The following is a 9,977-nucleotide window of genomic DNA, read 5'->3' as shown; positions in this document are numbered from 1 at the left end:
AACCTTTCTCTCATTTCTTACTAATGAGTGATGGTTGATGTAAACTTATATTGTTACCAGCTCTTGCTCTTTCTAATAAGGGTTTCTACTGATGTCTCCTCCACTTACTTTTCCAAGGCTCCTCTCTGACTTATGAGGGGCAAGGTGTGAACCCGTTTTTCTTCAGTCTGGCTCTGTACCTATACCATGTCTGATGGATCTGCCAATGACATAGTAATCAATATAGTTTCTGGCATGTAAATAACATCTATCCCTAGGTTCCAGTCTCATTGGAAATTTCCTCCTGTTTTTAATATTCCTGTTGTCACTTTCCTTAGAATATATAAAGCAGACCGTCACACATCTGTGTTCATCTCTTCTTAGGTGCAGTGTGAGATTATTTTTGTTTATGCATATATTCAAATTATGTGAGGATTTCCAAATGAGTGGGAAAGGTCACTGTGACCTGGAGTCACAGGGACTCACTGGATAAATAATATCTGAATGAAGACTTAAAGGATGGATGGGATTCAAGTTGATAGAGCAGATTATGGAGGAGACTCCTGAGTTGGGTAAGAGCATCGAGATACAATGACATCAGTTGAGTCCAAGCAACATAAAGGGAATGTTTTCTGCTCCTGGGGAGGATTCATAGAGGGCACGCATGGTAGATTAATTTGGAAAGACAGGTAGGGACCAGGTGATTGTAAGTCCTGAATACCAAGAAAGGGAGTTTTATATTTTAGAAATCACATCAACCGGAAGTTTCACATGTTGAAAGACGTGTTCCAGAAGGATTGGGAGCAACCCCCAAAGGGAAGAAGCTGTCCTACAAGTTCTGGGGAGAGCCAGGTCAGGGCACCTGTGGGAGGCCTTGGTCCCTGCACATGGTGATGTCTGTCAACTCCCTAAATAAGCACCCAAGCCAGTGCACAAACACAGAGAGCCTGACCAAGAAAAACAAAGACCTTTCGACAAAAGATGAAGTACTTAGGGAATATCGGGGTTCGATGAAGGAGACATCAGATTCCTGGATCTCAGGAATTCACTCACTGGTGTGGGGAGAGAAGTGGACATTGCTTATGGAGCAGCATGGAACTTGTTACCCTTGTGTTCAGAGCAAAGGAGGAAGGAGTCAGGAAAAGGGGCAGATGGCAAACACAGACACCCCTGCTGGAGGAGAGAGGAGAGGAAGCCACAAAGGTAAATGCAGCTGCTCCAAGGCAGGCATCCAGTGTGATGAGAGTTCTAAGACTCCACAGCTCCAGCTTTGACGTCACAAACAATTTCTTAAGGAAGTGACGGAGCAAACTGTCATCCTTAATCAGCCGTGCCCACGTTAGCCTGGGGCTTGGCTTACGTTCAGGGTAAATGGAAACAGGAGAACCCAGTACTGCTGGTTCAGTTTGCCTTTATTTAGTTTATTAAGTCAGATGTAAAAGCTAAAATCACAAGGTAAAGGAATGGCCACACATCAGGGGGATCCTTTTCGTGTCTTCTCGTACCAGAAAACTGACCTTTAGCAATAAGCACGTGCCCAAGTAATGCAAGTACCTTTACTTGAAAAAATAGGAAAATGTACTGGTATTTTTCTTATCATAGACATAATATATGCTCATTGAGGGGAATACAGTTAAATGAAAATTATATTATTTTCACCACCATCAAATATTATCATACTGGTATATTTTCCCACTCTTTATAAATATGTGTATATATAAACATATAAAATATATAAACATAAAATATAAAAATATACGAACATTAAGCATATATAACTATATATATACACATACATATAATCACTCTAAAAATAGGATTCCACTCCACATTCTGTTTGGTAACCTTAAACAGTACAAATTCAAAGATGCCAAGATATTCTCTCTTTTTGGCAAAAATAATAAAAGCAAACAAAATGTAATTTTAAAGAAGCCCTTTTTTAGCAGAGCTAATAAGAGCTATGTGTATGGGGTGAGAGGGGAAAGTGGATACTACTCCTCTGTAAGGAAGGTCATTTTACATTTCACGATCACCGACCTGCAGAGCCTGCAGAAAGCCATGCAAATGTTTCGCGTGGTCACAGCTGCCAGTTGGAAAACACTCCTCTGATAACTGAGAAAGAAGCATGAGACCCGATACAGACACAAGAAGAACCATCCATCGTAGGAGAGGGCAGCAAACTTATGGTCACTTTAAAATACTTAAAATAAAATGAGACCCTGAGGAAAGAACACTTGAGTCCATTCCCATAAGTCCTGAACCATCGTGGGTTTAGTTTTCCAGTTAATGAGATGTACTTTGAGTTCACTCATTCATTTAACAACGGCAGATACTGTTCTAGGTGCTGGTGTCACTGTAACAGAGCAGAAAAACTTCCTGCCCTCTTTGAGGTTACCTTCTTGTCACAAGAGGCAAAGAGTAAATAAAATATTTGATGTGTCAGTTGGTAAAGAGCACAATGGACAACATTAAGTATAGAAGGGGATCGGGGGTGCCAGTGATGAGGGGCTGAAATTTTAAATAGTGCGGGTCAGAATGGGCCTCACTGAGAATGTAGATTTGAGCAAAGTCCCAAGGGAGGTGATGGAGGGACTCATGAGGCTACTTGGCAAGAGGTGTTTTGGGCAGAGGGAACGGCAGGTGCAAAGGGCTTGAGGCAGGAGTGGGCCTGGAGTGTCCAAGGCACAGAAACCAAAGAGAACACAGGGAAGGCAGACCGAGCAAGGTCTAGTGAGCTCCTGAGCAGTTTGGGAAAACTCAGGAATATTTTGGACGGGGAAGTACAGGCTCTGACTTAGGGTGAGCCTGGGGGCTGTGTGACGACCGCGGTGCACGTAAACGTAGAAGCAGGGGCACCAGAAGGGAGGTCAGGGCTGGTAGTGGCAGAGGAGCCACTGGGGAAGTAGAATCTCCAGGGATGAGGGTGGGAGCTGCGGGGTCCAGTCTTCTCTGCCCACGTGGAAACTCCCTCACCACCAACATTGGAGGATGGGGCTTGAGCTCTTTACAGCCATGAACAAAGTGGTGCCTAAGTAAGGCTTGTGGATGAATGGAGAACCAAAAAGAGAACAAGGAACATCCTGGTGATGGAGGCCACTGGTCAGGGCAGCGTCGGGCAGGCACGGGAAGGGGCAGCTGGTGTCCTCACCCCGGCAGAGAGACCAGGAGGGGACAGACAGCAAACACGGGCACCGGCTCCCCGTGCAGGAGGGACGGCATCCCGCAGAGCTGGCATCTCAGCAGAAAGGAGCCCTTGACCCCTCAGGGGTCCGCATGCCTCTTCTGATCATCTTCCCAATTCGCTTGCTTCTTTCTGTCATCTGTACCCCTGGGGACAGTCTGTTTGATGCTCATTATAGTTTTACTTCTCTTTAATTCAGCTTCAGAACTGGTATAACTCAGGCATGGTATAATTCATCAGTTGGGCTCTCAGTTTAGGTCCCAGCTGCCAAGGCTATGTAGGCAAAGATGTTGCACAATTTTTTTCTATTGCTAAATGTTGGCTTTTCCCTCAAATTCTCCCCTACTTTCCAAATATCTGTATACTTATGTATATGCCTTAAGCAAGTAGAGATGAGGAGAGAGCGGGGGCAGAGATCAGCCAAGGCACATTGTGGATGGAAAATGTGCAGTTGTGATTCCATTCTAAACTGACTACTGATTCCTTGTATAATCCGAGTCACCGATCTGTAAAATGGAAAAATAATATCTGCTTCTCATATAACACAGAGAGAGCTCATAAATATCCAGAGAGCAGCCCCTGCCTTACTGTTAGGAAAGTCTCTGTTTTCTACCCTATGGGTCATCTATTTCTGAGGGTGTCTGGTGGGCCCATGAAGCTGTCCAAGAAACAAGGATGGACCCCAAAACAGCTTCCCCGCTCTGGGCAGATCACTCCCTTACTGGTGGGGCTATAAGTTCCACACCACGAATAGTGGTCTGTGGTGTAATTACTACTTTTGTATGTTCTTAAGTAGGTATTAGTTTGCTAGGGCTGCCATAACAGAATTACACAGACTGGGTAGCTTAAACAACCAACATTAATTTTCCCACAGTTTCAGAGGCTGGAAGTCTGAGATCAAGGCTTTGGCAGGTTTGGTGTCTTCTGAGGCCTTTCTCCTTGGCTTATAGACAGTCCTCACGTGGTCTTACCTCTGTGCAAGCACGCGTGTCCTGCACTATTAAATCTCCTCTTCTTATAAGGACACCAGTCATATTGGATTAGGGCCCACTGAGAAGATCTCATTTTAACTTAATTAGCCCTTTAAAGACCTTATCTCCAAATATGATTATATTATGAGGTACTGGGGGTTAGGACTTGAACATGCACATTTGGGAGGGGGGCATAATTCAGCCCATAACAAGGTCTAATCATTCATTTGACAAGTATTTACTGAGCCCTTGCTGTGTGCTGGGCAGTTAGCTCAGCTGACCAGGGCACAGTCACGGTCGCATTGTCATGTTAATGGGTCAGTTGATTTAGACTCCATGCGTATCCCTGACCAAGGAGAGACAAGAACATGGAAGAAATTGGGCAGTGCTTCCACCATTATTGTTGAAGCAGCCCTAAGCACGTGCAGTAGGTGTACCAGGAGACCATGTTCAGGAATAAAGACAGATACGCTCCAGCTAGAAGAAAGATGCTGGGCCCCGGGGGAGAACCCAGGACTGTGGTGTCGGAGATGAAGCCTTTCCCCTTTAGGTGTGCTCCACTGGCCTTGGGCTCAGAGGAGACTTGAGGAGTATGGGCTTATGGGCCTTGAAGTGAAGGGGCCATTTGAATACTTTGATGGTGTCAGTGATATCATGGGTCAGGGCCTGGAATGACTCAGCCATGGCACATAATTAGCAGCTGTTGATGGAGTCCTGTGGGATGGTAAGTGGAGGGCAGTGTCAAGACGGTGGGCACCCGAGACACTCAGCCGCGGGTGAGGAGAATACTAACCTAGAAGCGGAAGCAAATGAACACGGTGAAACAACACTGGACACAGTCATGGGCTCTGCTTTTACTTATCTTAAACCTTTCATATTTATTATGACTGATCTTCCCAACAAACTTGTTGAGTGAGTAGGGCAGGTACTATTGATGCAGTAAGTTAAATGAGGCAATGAGGTCCAGAGTGGTCAGGTGACAGGCTGAGGCCACACACCTGATTAATCAAAGAGCTGTTTCCTGGTTCCCTTTCCTGAGCTCATTCCCCGTCAGCACTGAGACTAGCTGTGATGTTTGTCAGCAGTGATTTGAAAAGGAGCCCATCCTGTCCTTTTAGGCTTTGCAGGGGAAAGTATTTCTGCTGGGCCTGAACCTTGCCCATCGTATGTCAAGAGAAATGCTGCAGGGGGTGAACCAAAGGTACCTCTTATCCCTGAACATGACTGGGTCATGGCAAAGCAAAGGAAGCCTAGTCCCCCTTCCTTCCTTACGGCCTAGAGGGTAAAGATAGTCTCCACTCTCTTTCCCCTGGGCCACACTCTTGGCCTTTCTTGGCTGCCTAGACTCAGAGTCTCTCCCAAGCAAAGGACAGTCTTTCCAGTGTAACTGCAAAGAACAGAGCCCTGGGACTGCTTCCTCTGGGAAACCCTCCTTGACCCCCCAGACCTGAGGCAGGTGTCCATCCCTTCTGCTCCATTGCTCCCAACACTCTTGTGGTACCAACAGTTTTGACTGACAATTGCCCATTGACATTTCTAAAATCCCTGCTGGACTGTATGCTTCTCACAGGCAGGGGACAGTCCCTCTTGATCACCAGATCTGACCCCAAGGTGATCACATTGCTTAGGAATACTTATGGAAGGAATGGGAAGAGGAAACAAAGGAGTTAGTGAGAGTTTACAAGATCTTTACACCTGTTTCCCCAAAGTTCCACTCTAGTCGTAGAGGTTGGGAGTGGAACAGATCACTCATTATTGGAGCTGGTCCATGGTGGGTGGCTCCATTGTGACTACAGTGAGCCCGAGGAAGATGGACCAAAAGGCTGGGTGGTGAGAGGCAAACAAGGACCACCCCCAGGGTCACTTACTTGGAAGGAAAGAGGGATGGAGACAAGAAGGATAGTTTCTGTGACCTTAGAGGGTAAGTGATGGGAAGAATGAAATGGAGTTCCAGTGGAAGTAGGGTAAGAGCTATTGACCATGATGAAGGCTAAGAGGGTTGGGTCAGGCCTGCCATGGCTCATCTTGGCAGCTGCACACGATGTCACCTGTGCGGTGCAGACTTTGAGCTTTGAAACTGAACTGTTATAAAAAGACAGGGTGAAACAAATCTAAACATGCAGAATGCAAATTCCAAGAAATTTTAAAATGTGATGACCTTTTTTCAAACCCCGAGGCAAATAGCATTCAAAGAGGACATTGATATACGTGGTGATTGCCGCCATTTCCTAGCTCTGAAATAGAGGCTGTTCCGGCCCATCTCACACATGGCTATTATGTAGAACAAGCCATAAAATATGACAGTAAAGCACTTTGTGCACATCAAATGCTACACGACTGATACTACTACTTCCCATCATTTAATGTCTGAAAACAAATGTCTACCATTTATAATAATTTTATGTGACTTTGATGGCTATTGACTCTTACCAGACATGGAAAGGAGAAAACTGGTCAATTGTAGAAGCCACCGATTGCCTTCTAGGTGGAACTGACTTATTATAATAAATTTGTTTGGGTTTCTCACATTGAAAAAAAAATGTTTTCGTGTCTGGCAGGTTTTGAAGGTAGATAAAATGTTTTACTCACACTTTTCCCCCTAGACTCTGTCACATAGTAGGTAGTTAATATGTTTTTATCAAATGAATTAATGATTACATATGGTTCAAGATGAGCTAAGGCTACAAGCTTCCAGGTAGAAGGGGAGCCATCAACATTGTCCCAACCCTGACACATTGCTCTATGACTGGAGTAAGGTCATTGGCATTGTTAGGTATTCAATACCTTAGGTATTGAATCCAAGTTATTTCAATACCATGCATTTCTCTAAATATTAGAACTGTCAGGTTTGACTCTTTCTCCCTCATGCACTATGAAAATTCTTCTTATTTTATGTGTACAATTCAATTAGATATTTTCTTGGGAAATGTCAGCACTATTTCGTTGGTCAGATTAGATCCTTTTCATGCTGTTTCCGCCCCCCCCCCACCCCCGCCCCAGTGCCCCCACTGCCACCACCAAAAAAACCACACTGCCCTACATACTCTGGATATCAGATCCCTTATCTCTAAAGAGAAGGGGCTGGTCCACATGACCCCTTCCAAGTTAATACTTCATGATTCTGTTAGGAAACATTCAGTCCAAAGCCTGCCAATGGAATAGATGCAGCCCCAGCCTTTTAATACCACGCTTGACAATGCAGTTCACCTCGTGCTCTCTCCTGAATCATAGCCTCAATATGCTGTGTACCCCTGACAGCTGGGGCACCATTTGCTGAGTTGAGGCAAGATACACATTTTGCAGTCACTCTGCCTCACCCACGCAGGAAGCCATTCACCTTCTGCTGACCTAGCAACCAAATCATAAACTCAACGGAAAAACCGGGGGTGGTGAGGAAAGGGAGAAGGGAAAAGAACAAGATTGCTTTAGGCAGGGCCATCCTCCAGATCTATTCGTGGCCCCTAAGGTAGACCCCCACCTACTGTTGCCTAAGAAAGAGAGCCCTGATATTTTAGCAGCAGGGTGATTTATTTTAGTCCTTGAAATTAGTACATGTTTCCAAAGTTTAACTTGGAATGGCTTGACAAGATCAGAGGACTTTTCAAATGCTGTGTTGCCAGTAACTAGATGGGTGCGGAGGAGGGGGCAGTACGTGAAAATGCCTCTTGCTCTTCCTAGGATTAGAGCCAGTGATAGCTCTTCATTTTGAGTTTAAAATAAAAAAGAAGATTGACAACATGAAATATTAATATCAAGCACCAGCCAACAGCCACTGGGTCATAAAAATTAAGTACTCCTTCTTCCCTGTGTCTTCTCTGAGTGGCTTCTCTTTTTGGACTCAAACCAATCCCCTTGTCATTATCCAATCGATACAGCCTGTGGCAATCACGGACGCTTGGAAATGGCTCTGATAACCATATATTTGTTCTGTGTCTGTGCCAGAATTTGAATCCAGTTTAGCCTGACTCTGAAGCCTGCCTGTTTTAGTGTATGCTCCATGGCCTTCTAGTTGCTCAAAAGTTGAAGTTATGATATCTTTAAAAACAATCATAGATAATTCGTAAAGTTATATTTGTGTAGTCTGATATCAGTACGAAGGCATTCTTTTTGGAGTGCAGGCTGCGGGTGGATACAAACCCTGGCTGCTAGAGAACTTTCTAGAAGCAGGAGCTGAGTAGCAGAGTGGAGCCTGTAATGCAAGCATGTAAACACTGAGAGAGTGACACCGCAATTATTTCTCAACGCAGCACCCAGCCCTGCCTTCCTATCAGAACTAACGAGCTTCATTCAACCTTTCCCCTTAGGCTCTGCCAAGCACTGGAGGCTCCTCTCTGCTCCCCCAGACCCCCAGGAATGCTTAAACATCCTTACTCTTCTGCCTTGGCTTTGAGAGAGAGGCATTCAAAAAGGGCCCCCCAGCCAAGCTGCCTTTTGGGGAAGAATCACTTAGCAGCATGCTAATGGACACAGTTGAAAAATAAATAGGTAATTCCAGAAAGAGCCTTGAAGGCAGTTTTAGCATGAGAAAAGGCTCTTTAAGGTCTAGAACAGAAAAATAGTTAGAAGTTACAGGAATCCACCAAAGTGAGATAAGTCATGTAAAGTGGGATGAACCGATTGTGTTTAGGGCCTGGGGCAAAGCTAAGAATATCTGTGCCAGGTACAGATTCTGAGCATCATACTTAGAGATTTGGAGCAGGCAGGCTAGGGAGAAAGGCAGGGAAAGGAAATCACATCCACTGCAAATGAGGAGCAAGTCTCCCAACCAGGGAACCTTCCTGCTGGAATTACTGCAGCTACACCAATGTCGAGGGCATTGCCAGTGAGTTCAGAAATTTAGTAGCCAAGACAACTTGGCCTTAGAAAACTGATGTTCTGTGTCAGTGGACTGATAGTGTAACAGGGAAGAGCAAAGTCTGACTCCATGTTGGGTCTGTTTCTTTTACTTTAACCTTTGCTTTTCATTGCTCTTGTTATTATAATCTTATGTAATGGCCTGTTTCAGGGAATTCTGCCCCTCTGCCTGAATGTTAAACTAAAGTGCCTTTGTTCAGCTCACAGGGAGGCAATCTGACCTTGCCCACCTGTGGATGGCTGCAGAAAAGAAGAAATTAACACATCACTACCCCGAAGCTGGCCAAGCCGGGAGATATTTTGCAAAACTAATGGCCTTTTTACTTTACTTCCTCACCTCCTCCCCCTCTCTGTTCTGTAAAAGAAACTGGCATCCAGACCCCAGTAAGATGGTTTTAGGGGACACTAGTCCACCATCTTCTCGGTCTGCTGCCTTTCCAAATAAGGTTGCTATTCCTTGCCTCAACACCTCGTCTCCTGATTTATTGGCCTGTCATGTGGCAAGCAGAGCGAGCTTGGACTCAGTAACAATAGCACCTCAGCTACGATTCTGACATGGATGGGAAGGGATGAGAATGTATTGTTGACGTTGTTTTGTGACTTAGTGGGCTTTTTGCAGAGCAAAATAGTTTCAAATGATGCCACAAGATGGAATGATTCCTATCCTGAAAGTTGAATCTGATAATAACCATAAAAATCCATCTATTCCAGCCTTCAGATGATTCGGCTGAGATTAATCAAAATTTTTCACCATGTTAGCTTAAGCATAAGTTAGCGTTCTTGGTTTTCAGAGGTAGTTATAGAGACCTTTTCAAAGAGGTAGGAAATGAGGCTGGTGAGAACAGCCATGAATGGGAAATGTCAGGACACTGGGAGCCAGTGTGAATGAAACAGAACTAAGCCAAGAGCAACAGCAGGTAATTTCAAATGGCTGCGGTCATCTAATTTCCCTCTGTGGGGGGGTGACCAAGCTCTTCAGCCTACCAGAGGCT

This window comes from Phocoena sinus, chromosome 21, assembly GCF_008692025.1.
Source record: "Phocoena sinus isolate mPhoSin1 chromosome 21, mPhoSin1.pri, whole genome shotgun sequence".
Taxonomy (NCBI): domain Eukaryota; kingdom Metazoa; phylum Chordata; class Mammalia; order Artiodactyla; family Phocoenidae; genus Phocoena; species Phocoena sinus.
The sequence above is the reverse complement of the archived record's forward strand: the minus strand, read 5'-3'. Positions refer to the sequence as shown.